The sequence below is a fragment of the Notolepis coatsorum genome (assembly GCF_963971535.1).
Source record: "Notolepis coatsorum genome assembly, chromosome: 2".
In the NCBI taxonomy this organism is placed as follows: Eukaryota; Metazoa; Chordata; class Actinopteri; order Aulopiformes; family Paralepididae; genus Notolepis; species Notolepis coatsorum.
Genome location: NC_140166.1, coordinates 149,857,737 through 149,867,736, shown reverse-complemented (window position 1 = coordinate 149,867,736; position 10,000 = coordinate 149,857,737).

Here is a 10,000-nt window from a genome sequence, read left to right as displayed (position 1 = left end):
TCCCTGAGAAGTCGGGTGACATGGGCTGACTTCGGTAGGTTTGAGATCAGGCGGGCCGCTGTGTTCTGAATGAGTTGAAGAGGCTTGGTGGCAGTGGTCGGAAGGCCAGCAAGCAGTGCGTTGCAGGGCTGTGCTGTCCCTCTCTCTTTCCTTTCTCTGTCTCTCTCTCTCCTTTCTATGTATCTCCCTCTCTCTCTGTCTCTCTCCTTCTGTCTCTCTCTCCTTTCTCTCTCATGTCTCTCTCTCTCTCTTTTGCTAAATTCATAAATTCACATAAAAAGACTATATCCACAATGCAAATTAATGTAGAGAACGTAGATAATACAGCCACAGATTAAACTAACCTGCCAAAATGGTAAAACCTGTATTACAAACACAATGCGTAGGAAACAGCATGAACACTCAAGAGTTAAACACTGTTTGACAAACAATTGTACTTACCCTTATCTGCCAGAGTTGTACCCTTTCTGCTGAATTGTTGTACACAACTTGTAAGGCGCTTTGGATAAAAGCACAGCTAAATGACTAATGTAAATGTAAATGAGTACACAGTGTCTGCTCCATAGGAAACAGCATGCGTCAGGGGTGTAAAGTACTTGAGTAATTGTACTTCGTTACAATACTTAAGTACTGTTTTTGGGGATTTGTACTTTACTCAAGTAATATTAGGTTTGTATACTTGTACTTTTATTCAATTACATTTCGGAGAAAAAAAAACATACTTTGCACTCCTTACATTTAAAATGCAGACCTACAAAGTACAAAGTACAAATCTCACAGGTCCAACCATTCTAATTAGTATATTTGTTTCTCTGGCTGAACTAATGTTAATGTTATTAATCCTGCAATGTCGAACCCACGTATAAAATAATAAAAAATAACTAAACCCTTAATTTTTTCCAAGGTTGTAGTTTGGCCAACTTTACAACTGGATGCTGTGATGTGAATGCCGTCCATGTTAGTTTACCTTGACATGTTTTTTCAAATTCGATGGAGAAGGGCATTGTTGTGTACTGACGTGCCACACTGTTACGTGGTTACGTCATAGGAGCTGACGCTGTGCGTGCACTCCAGAGAATGTATACTGAGAGCAAGTCTAGTGCGCGGGCACTAGACCGGAGAATGGAAATAAAGACTATTGTTTAAATAGGAGTCAGTGGCGGCTGGTCAATGGGGGCGCTAGAGCGCCGCCCTCCCTGGTTAAAAGAGAGAAGAAGAAGAAATATTTTTATTTTTTATTTTATTTATAGCCCTATAAATAATATAAACATGTTTAAAATGAATAATATTTACTCATTTTAAGTATGTTTGTGTTTCCAATGCACAATATAACGTTAATATATCAAATATAAATAATTGTTTTCATGAACAGGAAGTGACTGTCTGATAGAGAATACGTTCCGTAGCCGCATTTCTCTCGGGCAACCCGTAGCCGCATTTCTCTCGGGCTAGACGCAATAGCGCTTACAGTGGGCGTGCATGCCGTGCACTGGTTTCATCGCTGTATCCGTCGCAGCCAATCAGTGCGTAACGCGCTGTGCGTTGAAATATGATGTATTATGATGGAAGCCGGGCGCTTTTCCAAGCAATCATTATCATCTAAGCAAGCAGCGTCGAGACTTTCCGTAGCCGCATTTCTCGGAGACGCTCTCTGATTGGCCGACGTCAGTTTTTTCCGTAGCCGCATTTCTCGGAGACGCTCTCTCTGATTGGCCGACGCCAGTTTCTGGTTAGTAGTTAGTTACTCGATGCTAGCTGTTGTGTTGTGATGCAGTCACACTTTGTCTTAGAGCGTGACGGCAAGTTCTTTCGACGGTTAAGCTTAGGCACTCTTTCAAAGTTGGCTAAGGTTAGAGTTTGTCTTAGAGCAGGGCAATAGGAACGCCAGGTAGTTTGCAGGCTGTTCGACGCGGAAATGGGCAAAGACACAGCTCGTCACTCACAGTACTTGTTGCCTAAGGCTAACAAGAAGCTATATATGGATGCAGTGGACATGGATGGACATCAACAAAGGCTAAAAAGAAGCTATATATGGATGCAGTGGACATGGATGGACATCAACACAGTCTGGACAGTGGATATACTTTATCAAGCCCTTCTGCCTGCTGGACAGTGGTGCGTTTCAACTTAACAAGTGAGAGTTGCGATATCTCTCTCTCTCTCTCTCTCTCTCTCTCTCTCTCTCTCTCTCTCTCTCTCTCTCTCGCTCTCTCTCTCTCTCTCTCTCTCTCTCTCTCTCTCTCTCTCTCTCTCTCTCTCTCTCTCTCTCTCTCTCTCACTCTCTCTCTGATTGTGTAGGGCATATTGGAAGCGTGGCTGCATTTGACTGACTGTGATCATATATTGATTGATGGCAATGGTGATAGTTGTACACCTACTTAAATATTCGCCAATGCGTGGTACATGTTTGCAAAATGTTTGGTATAGCGCCCCTCATGGAGAAGAATGCACCGGCCGCCACTGTACGGAGTTGATTCTTAAATGAAGTACTATATACAATGGCAACGAGGATAAACTCCGAAGTTGAATCTGTATAGAGTTATCACGTTGTTGAGACGAGAACATGGACAACTTGCCGAAGTTTGAATGCTACAATGAGCCGGCTACACTGGGACCAAGGTGGACCAGGTGGCTAATGGCGTTTGAGCTTTACGCTGACGGGAAAGGGTTGATTCTGTCTGTCGGTGTGGACGCCACGGTGAGACAGAGAAGAAGGGCTATGCTCTTACATCATGCAGGTACGGACGTACAAGATGTATTCTCTACACTGCCCGACGGGGGAGGACCGACGGACTATGCTAAAGCTGTTAAGGCGCTAAATGACTACTTTGTGCCGCAGGTAAACACTGTGTTTGCGCAGCAAGCTTTCTACCAAGTATCACAGAAACCGGGTGAAACTGTACAGCAGTTTGTGATGAGGCTTCGTCAGGCTGCCAGAGACTGTGCGTTTGCTGCGGACATTAGCAATCAAATAAGAGATGCGGTGCTGAGCAGGTGCACGTCAGACTATGTACGGAGAAAGTTGCTGGAGGAACCGCAACTGATGCTGCCGCGCGCTTTGGAAATAGCGTCACAGTGTGAAAGAGTGGAGACGCAAATGGCGGCGATGAAGATGAGTGACGGCGCTGAGGGGAGAGAGACGGTGAACCGTGTCTTCAAGAAGGAGGGACAATTCCAGAAGTGGAAACCATCACCTCGTGGAGATCGTGGAGAAGGAAAAGAGAAATCCAAATCTGACAAAGTGTGCTACAGATGTGGACACGGGGATCATCTGGCCAATGATTCTGCATGCCCAGCAAAAGGACAGACATGCAGGAAGTGTAATGGAAAAGGCCATTACGCGAAAGTCTGTAAATCAAAAGGTAAAGAAAGACAGACTGTGAGATGTGTTGAAACTGATGACCAGAACACTGGGAACAGAGACTATACATTTGTGGTTGAGGATGATTCAAATACTGAGAGGGTCACATTTGATGTTGGGGGAGTAGATCTACTTATGCTAATCGATTCAGGTGCATCAAGTAACATTGTAGATGAGAACACATGGGAAATGCTTAAGAGTAAAACGATTAAATGTGTTTCTACCAAGGCAGCTAACAAACCACTGTATACATACTCTTCCAAGGTGCCTCTTCCAGTAATGGGTCTATTCAAATGTCATGTTAAGGTGGGAAAGTGTGACACTGAAGCAGAGTTCACTGTAATACAGGGACGGGGGGAGCCACTGCTTGGCAGGAAGACTGCTATTGAGCTAGGTGTACTGAGGGTGGGTACAAACATAGCAGCAGTGACAGATGTTAAATCTGAAATACAGAGGCAATACCCCAAACTGTTTAAAGGTGTTGGTAAACTAAACACAAAGCAAATCTGTTTGCATATTGATGAGAGTGTAACACCAGTGGCACAACCCCTGAGGAGGGTGCCATTTCACCTAAGGGAAGCAGTAGAGAAGAAAGTAAATCAGCTGCTAGACATGGACATTATTGAGAAGGTTGAGGGACCTACACCGTGGGTGAACCCTGTTGTAGTTGCACCAAAAGCAAATGAGGACGACATCAGGATGTGTTTAGATATGAGAAGAGCTAATGCAGCTATCATCAGAGGGAGATATCCAATACCCACAGTGGATGAGCTCTTACAGGGAATGAACGGGTCTGTCATTTTCAGTAAACTGGATTTGAAATGGGGATACCACCAATTAGAGCTCACACCAGAGTCCAGAGGTATCACTACGTTTGCAGTACACACAGGTACATACAGGTACAAGAGACTCATATTTGGAGTGTCATCAGCTAGTGAACAGTATCAACATGAGATTGCCACAGCTACAGCGGGCATTGAGGGGGTAGAAAATATCTCTGATGACATAATTGTTCATGCCCCAGATCAGGAGACTCATGAAAAACGACTCCATGCAGTTCTGAAGAGATTAGAGGACTGTGGGCTGACTCTAAACAAAGAAAAGTGTCAGTTTAACATGGACAAGTTGATTTTCATGGGCATGTTACTCTCACAGAAGGGCATAGGCCCCACCACAGAAAGAGTGAGAGCAGTAGCAGAGGCACGAGAGCCTGAGAACGCCTCTGAGACCCGTAGTTTTCTGGGCCTAGCGGGGTATAGTAGCCGTTTTATACCACAGTTTGCTAGCATATCAGAGCCACTGCGGAGGCTTACCAAGAAGGACACAGCTTTCATATTCGGGCCAGAGCAAAAACAGGCATTTAGAACGCTGAAAGAAAAGCTAGCTGAGGCCGGCACTCTGGCATATTTTGACAAAGATGCTCCTACTAAAGTCATAGCGGATGCAGGACCAGTAGGAATAGGAGCAGTCCCAGTACAACAGCAGCAGGAAATGGTGCCCATATGTTATGTGAGTAGGAGCCTGACTGATTGTGAAACAAGATATTCACAAACTGAACGAGAAGCTCTCGCCTTAGTTTGGGCGTGCGAGAGGCTGCACCCATACATAATATGGGAAAAAGTTCGACCTAGTAACAGACCACAAGGCTCTGGAGGCCATCTACAGTCCGACCTCTAAGCCATGTGCCCGTATTGAACGGTGGGTGCTGCAGCTCCAACCATATGAGTTCAGAGTAATCCACATACCTGGAAAGGACAACATTGCAGATCCCCATGTCGCGACTGCTGGGAGAAAGCATGACAGACGGAAACCACAAGCACAGAGCGGAGGAATACGTGCGGTTTGTAGCCACACACGCTACGCCACGAGCACAGACCACCAGAGAGGTAGAGGAAGCCTCTGCAACAGATGAGGAATTCAGTGACCTGAGAATTGCAATACAGAGTGGATGTTTTGACGGGTCCTACTAATCACCCCAAAGTACCAGAAAATACCCCAAAATACCCCAAAATACCAGAAAATACCCCAAAATACCCTAAAATACCCCAAACTATACCCCAAAGTACCAGAAAAGACCCCAAAATACCCCAAAGTATACCCCAAAATACCAGAAAATACCCCAAAATACCCCAAACTACCAGAAAATACCCCAAAATACCCCAAAGTATACCCCAAAATACCAGAAAATACCCCAAAATACCCCAAAGTACCCCAAAATACCCCAAAATACCCCAAAGTACCCCAAAATACCCCAAAGTATACCCCAAAGTACCAGAAAATACCAGAAAATACCCCAAAGTACCCCAAAATACCGCAAAGTATACCCCAAAGTACCAGAAAATACCAGAAAATACCCCCAAAATACCCTAAAATACCCCAAAGTATACCCCAAAGTACCAGAAAATACCAGAAAATACCCCAAAATACCCCAAAATACCCTAAAATACCCCAAAGTATACCCCAAAGTACCAGAAAATACCCCAAAATACCCCAAAGTATACCCCAAAGTATACCCCAAAATACCAGAAAATACCCCAAAATACCGCAAAGTATACCCCAAAGTACAAAAAAAAATGTCTATCGCAGAACACATTCCATTGTGGGCCGAGTGCATGCTTGGTTTCATTCCAGCCTTGCCTAAACACCAGCTGATGATTTCACTAATTGGCTCACCTCTTCAACTAACTCACCTGGTGCAATGTGTAGTTAAAATGAAAACTTGGCCCACGATGGAATGAGTTTGAGACCCCTCGTCTATCCCTTGCTCCAATGAAAGCTCAGACTGAGCAGTAGGAACCTATAACATACTGTAAGTCTAAGTAGATATAACCTGTAACCACACCTACACACACTGATATAACTAGAGAGTAGGGGGTTTTGATTGATTGATTGAAAAGTGTATTAACAGATTGCAGAATGGGTACAATACAGTACAGCTAAATACACACAATTGTTAAGAGGATGCAGACCAGAGAAAGACTTTCGTCTTGTTTACATCAGGGTCCCCCATTTTCAATTCATCATAGCATATATACATTTACATTTTACATTTAGTCATTTAGCTGACGCTTTTATCCAAAGCGACTTACAAGTTCTGTACGACAAGACAGCAAGAAGGGTACAACTCTATCAGCTGAGTAACAATGTTCATCAAGTGTTGCGTGTTACAGTGTAGGTTAGTTTATTAGGACAAGTGCATGACAGTAAGGTTAGTCAGGGTTAGATTTTTTTTTTTTTTTTTCTTTTTTATCATTTCAGATAATGGTTGAAGAAGTGAGTCTTTAGTCGACGGCGAAAGATTGGACGGGATTCGGCTGTCCTAACTGGGATGGGTAGTTCATTCCACCATTGTGGGGCAAGGACTGAGAATAGGCGGCTTCTCTTTGATGACCCTCCGGGAGCTTGGATAGGAGTAGGTCTGAGGCGGCCAGAAGATGCAGAGCGTAGGGGTCTTGAGGGTGTGTAGTTAGATACCATTGACCGGAGGTAGGCGGGAGCGGTTCCCTTTGCTGCACGGTATGCTAGGTCGAGGGCCTTGAAGCGGATACGTGCAGCAATGGGGAGCCAGTGCAGGTCCCTAAGAAGTGGGGTGACATGGGCCGACTTCGGTAGGTTTGATATCAGGCGGGCCGCTGCGTTTTGAATGAGTTGAAGAGGCTTGGTGGCAGTGGCCGGGAGGCCAGCTAGCAGTGCGTTGCAGTAGTCGAGGCGGGAGATGACTGTTGATTGGATGAGGAGTTGGGTGGCTTCTTTTGTCAGGAAGGGGCGTATCCTTCTGACGTTGCTCAGGAGGAATCTGCAGGTTCTGGTTGTCGCTGCGATGTGAGCAGAGAAGTTCAACTGGTCGTCGAGGACAACACCAAGGTTCTTGGCGGTCGGGGACGCGGTCACAGCTGCATTCTCGACTGTGATGGAGAGGTCGGTCAGGGGGGAGGATTTGGCCGGCAGGTGGAGCAATTCTGTTTTGCTTAGGTTCCGTTTGAGGTGGTTGGTCGTCATCCAGGCGGAGATGTCGGACAGACAGGCCGAGATCCGCTCAGAGACGTGGATATCTGAGGGAGGGAAGGAGAGGAAGAGTTGAGTATCATCGGCATAACAATGATATGAGAAGCCATGAGACGTGATAATGTTACCCAGTGATTTAGTGTAGAGGGAGAAGAGAAGGGGTCCTAGGACCGAGCCCTGGGGGACACCTGTCCGGAGGGGGCGGGTGGCCGACAGAGTCCCTCTCCATGACACTTGGTAGGAGCGGTCGTTGAGGTATGATGTCAGCCATGTCAGCGCAGATCCAGCCACTCCCATTCCTGCGAGGGCCGCGAGGAGGATCTGATGGTTGACTGTGTCGAAGGCTGCAGATAGATCTAGGAGAATCAGGACAGAGGAGAGGCCTTTCGCTTTTGCTAAGTGAAGTGCCTCTGTGACCGCAATGAGGGCCGTTTCTGTGGAGTGGCCAGTCCGGAAGCCAGACTGATTGGGGTCTAGGAGGTCATTCTGTAAGAGATAAGCAGTAAGTTGGTTGGATACAGCACGTTCAAGTGTTTTAGAAAGAAAGGAGAGAAGAGAGACAGGACGATAGTTGGCTATGACGGTGGGGTTCAGGGTTGGTTTTTTTATGAGGGGCGTGACTCTGGCTTGTTTTAGGGAGGTGGGGACCACCCCCGAGTTGAGTGAAGAGTTGATGGTTGCAGTTAGGAATGGGAGGATGTCCGGTGCTATGGTCTGGAGGAGTGGGGAGGGTAGCCGGTCCAGCTGGCATGTAGTCGGACGGTTCGACGTTACCAGTGTCAGGGTCTCGGCTTCTGTAATGGGAGAGAAAGATGACAGAGTGAAGGATGAGGTTCTCGATTCAGCGTTTGGAATGGGTGGGGGTTGGGAGAAGGAGCTGCGGATGTTCTCCACTTTTTCCTCAAAGAAGATCGCAAAGTCTTCGGCAGAAAAAGATGAGGGAGGAGGGGGTGGGGGGGGAGTGAGGAGGGAGGACATGGTAGCATGCAGTTTGCGAAGATTCTTGGCAGAGGCCTCGATCCTATGGTGAAAGAAAGAAGCTTTGGCATTAGTAATGGTTTTGGAGAATGTTAACAAGAGGTTGTGATATGTGTCGATGTCAGCAGTGAGGCGTGATTTTCTATACTTCCTCTCAGCCGCTCTCAGGACCTGTCTTTGTTCTCTCACTGCATCCGTCAGCCATGGACTGGGTGGGGAACGGCGGGCAGGTTTCTCAACGAGGGGACAGAGCTTGTCAAAGGAGGTTGCAAGGGCTGAGAGGAGGGTGGAGGTTGCCATATATGACATACATGACATACATATAGACAGTACTACTACATCTATACATTTATGATACCATATTTATAAATACAGTACTGTTTGTGATACAAAAGAGAGTCTAAAAAAGAGAGTATATACATTTGATGAAGAAACTGTACATTGGAGGTGGTTCGGTGGGTGGGGTGGGGGGGGGGGGGTAGGCGGGGTGGGGTAACTGTACATTGGATTATCCACGAAACCGTACTTGGTCCCAAGAAGAGGGTCTCGTGTATTATTGGGTTAGGACATTTACTGTACTAGCCTCCATGGTCCTCTCTGCCTCGACTGCGATTAACCTCATTACTCCACAACACAGACATACCATAATGCTAATACTTTCCTGAACACATGTACACATTCACCTAACACGCCCGCGAACACAAACTGTTTATATGAAGGGACAGGGACTCGTAACCACTTCAGCACCGCTGCTGAGCTGTAACCTACACTGTAAAAAAAGAAAATCATGGGAAATTCACTGTATTATTTTACAGATTACTTTTGTTTTTCTACTTTAAGTGTAAATGCCATACAAATACAGTAAATTACCTTTTATCAAAATATTAACCATTAAATAAAGGTTGTAATCTGTAAATGTATTTGATTTGACTGTAATTTGACACCGTTGCTGCCAGACATTTACAGTTTTTTTTACAGTTTTCTTTTTTACAGTGTACGTCTCCTCCTCTGATGTAGGCAGGGACGTGCACATGACTTTAGAGGGGCAGGTGCTCAAAGGCTGAAAAGGGCACGATGCCTGTGTGTGTTTTAACCGCGGGCGCGGTGCGCAAGCCCGATTTTTAAGGGCCCTTTTCGGGCGGGGGGCGCCCCCTTTTTATGCTTTTTGGGGGGTTTTGGTGATCAAATATTGAATATTGAACTATAATAATCAGTTATCAGTTATCCTTGAAAGACACTTTTATCACTGACTTAAAAGGCCCATACATCTCCATAAATGTTCAGGGGGGAGGGAATAAGTGCTTACCCTACAGACCCCAAGAAGTGCTGTATATTCTGTATTGTTTAATATAAATGCATTTTTTATTCCAATCCCGATTTGTATTTGAGATTCCCAAATCCCATCGGACTTGACTTCTTCGTGTCCCTCAGTGAGTGTAATACCAGCATTCAACTGTATGCGCCACAGCGGTTTCTATCATCATCATCATCATCACCACCCACGCTATGCATAAAATATATAGGTCCGTGGAGAGGCACGCTGAGGAGGCCATGCAAACTGCAATGGAATATGGGGCATCTCTCTCTTTACCTAATATTTTGATTCTATCCTGACATTTTTCAGTTGGAAGGGCACTCTTTTTTTTTTTTTTAAGG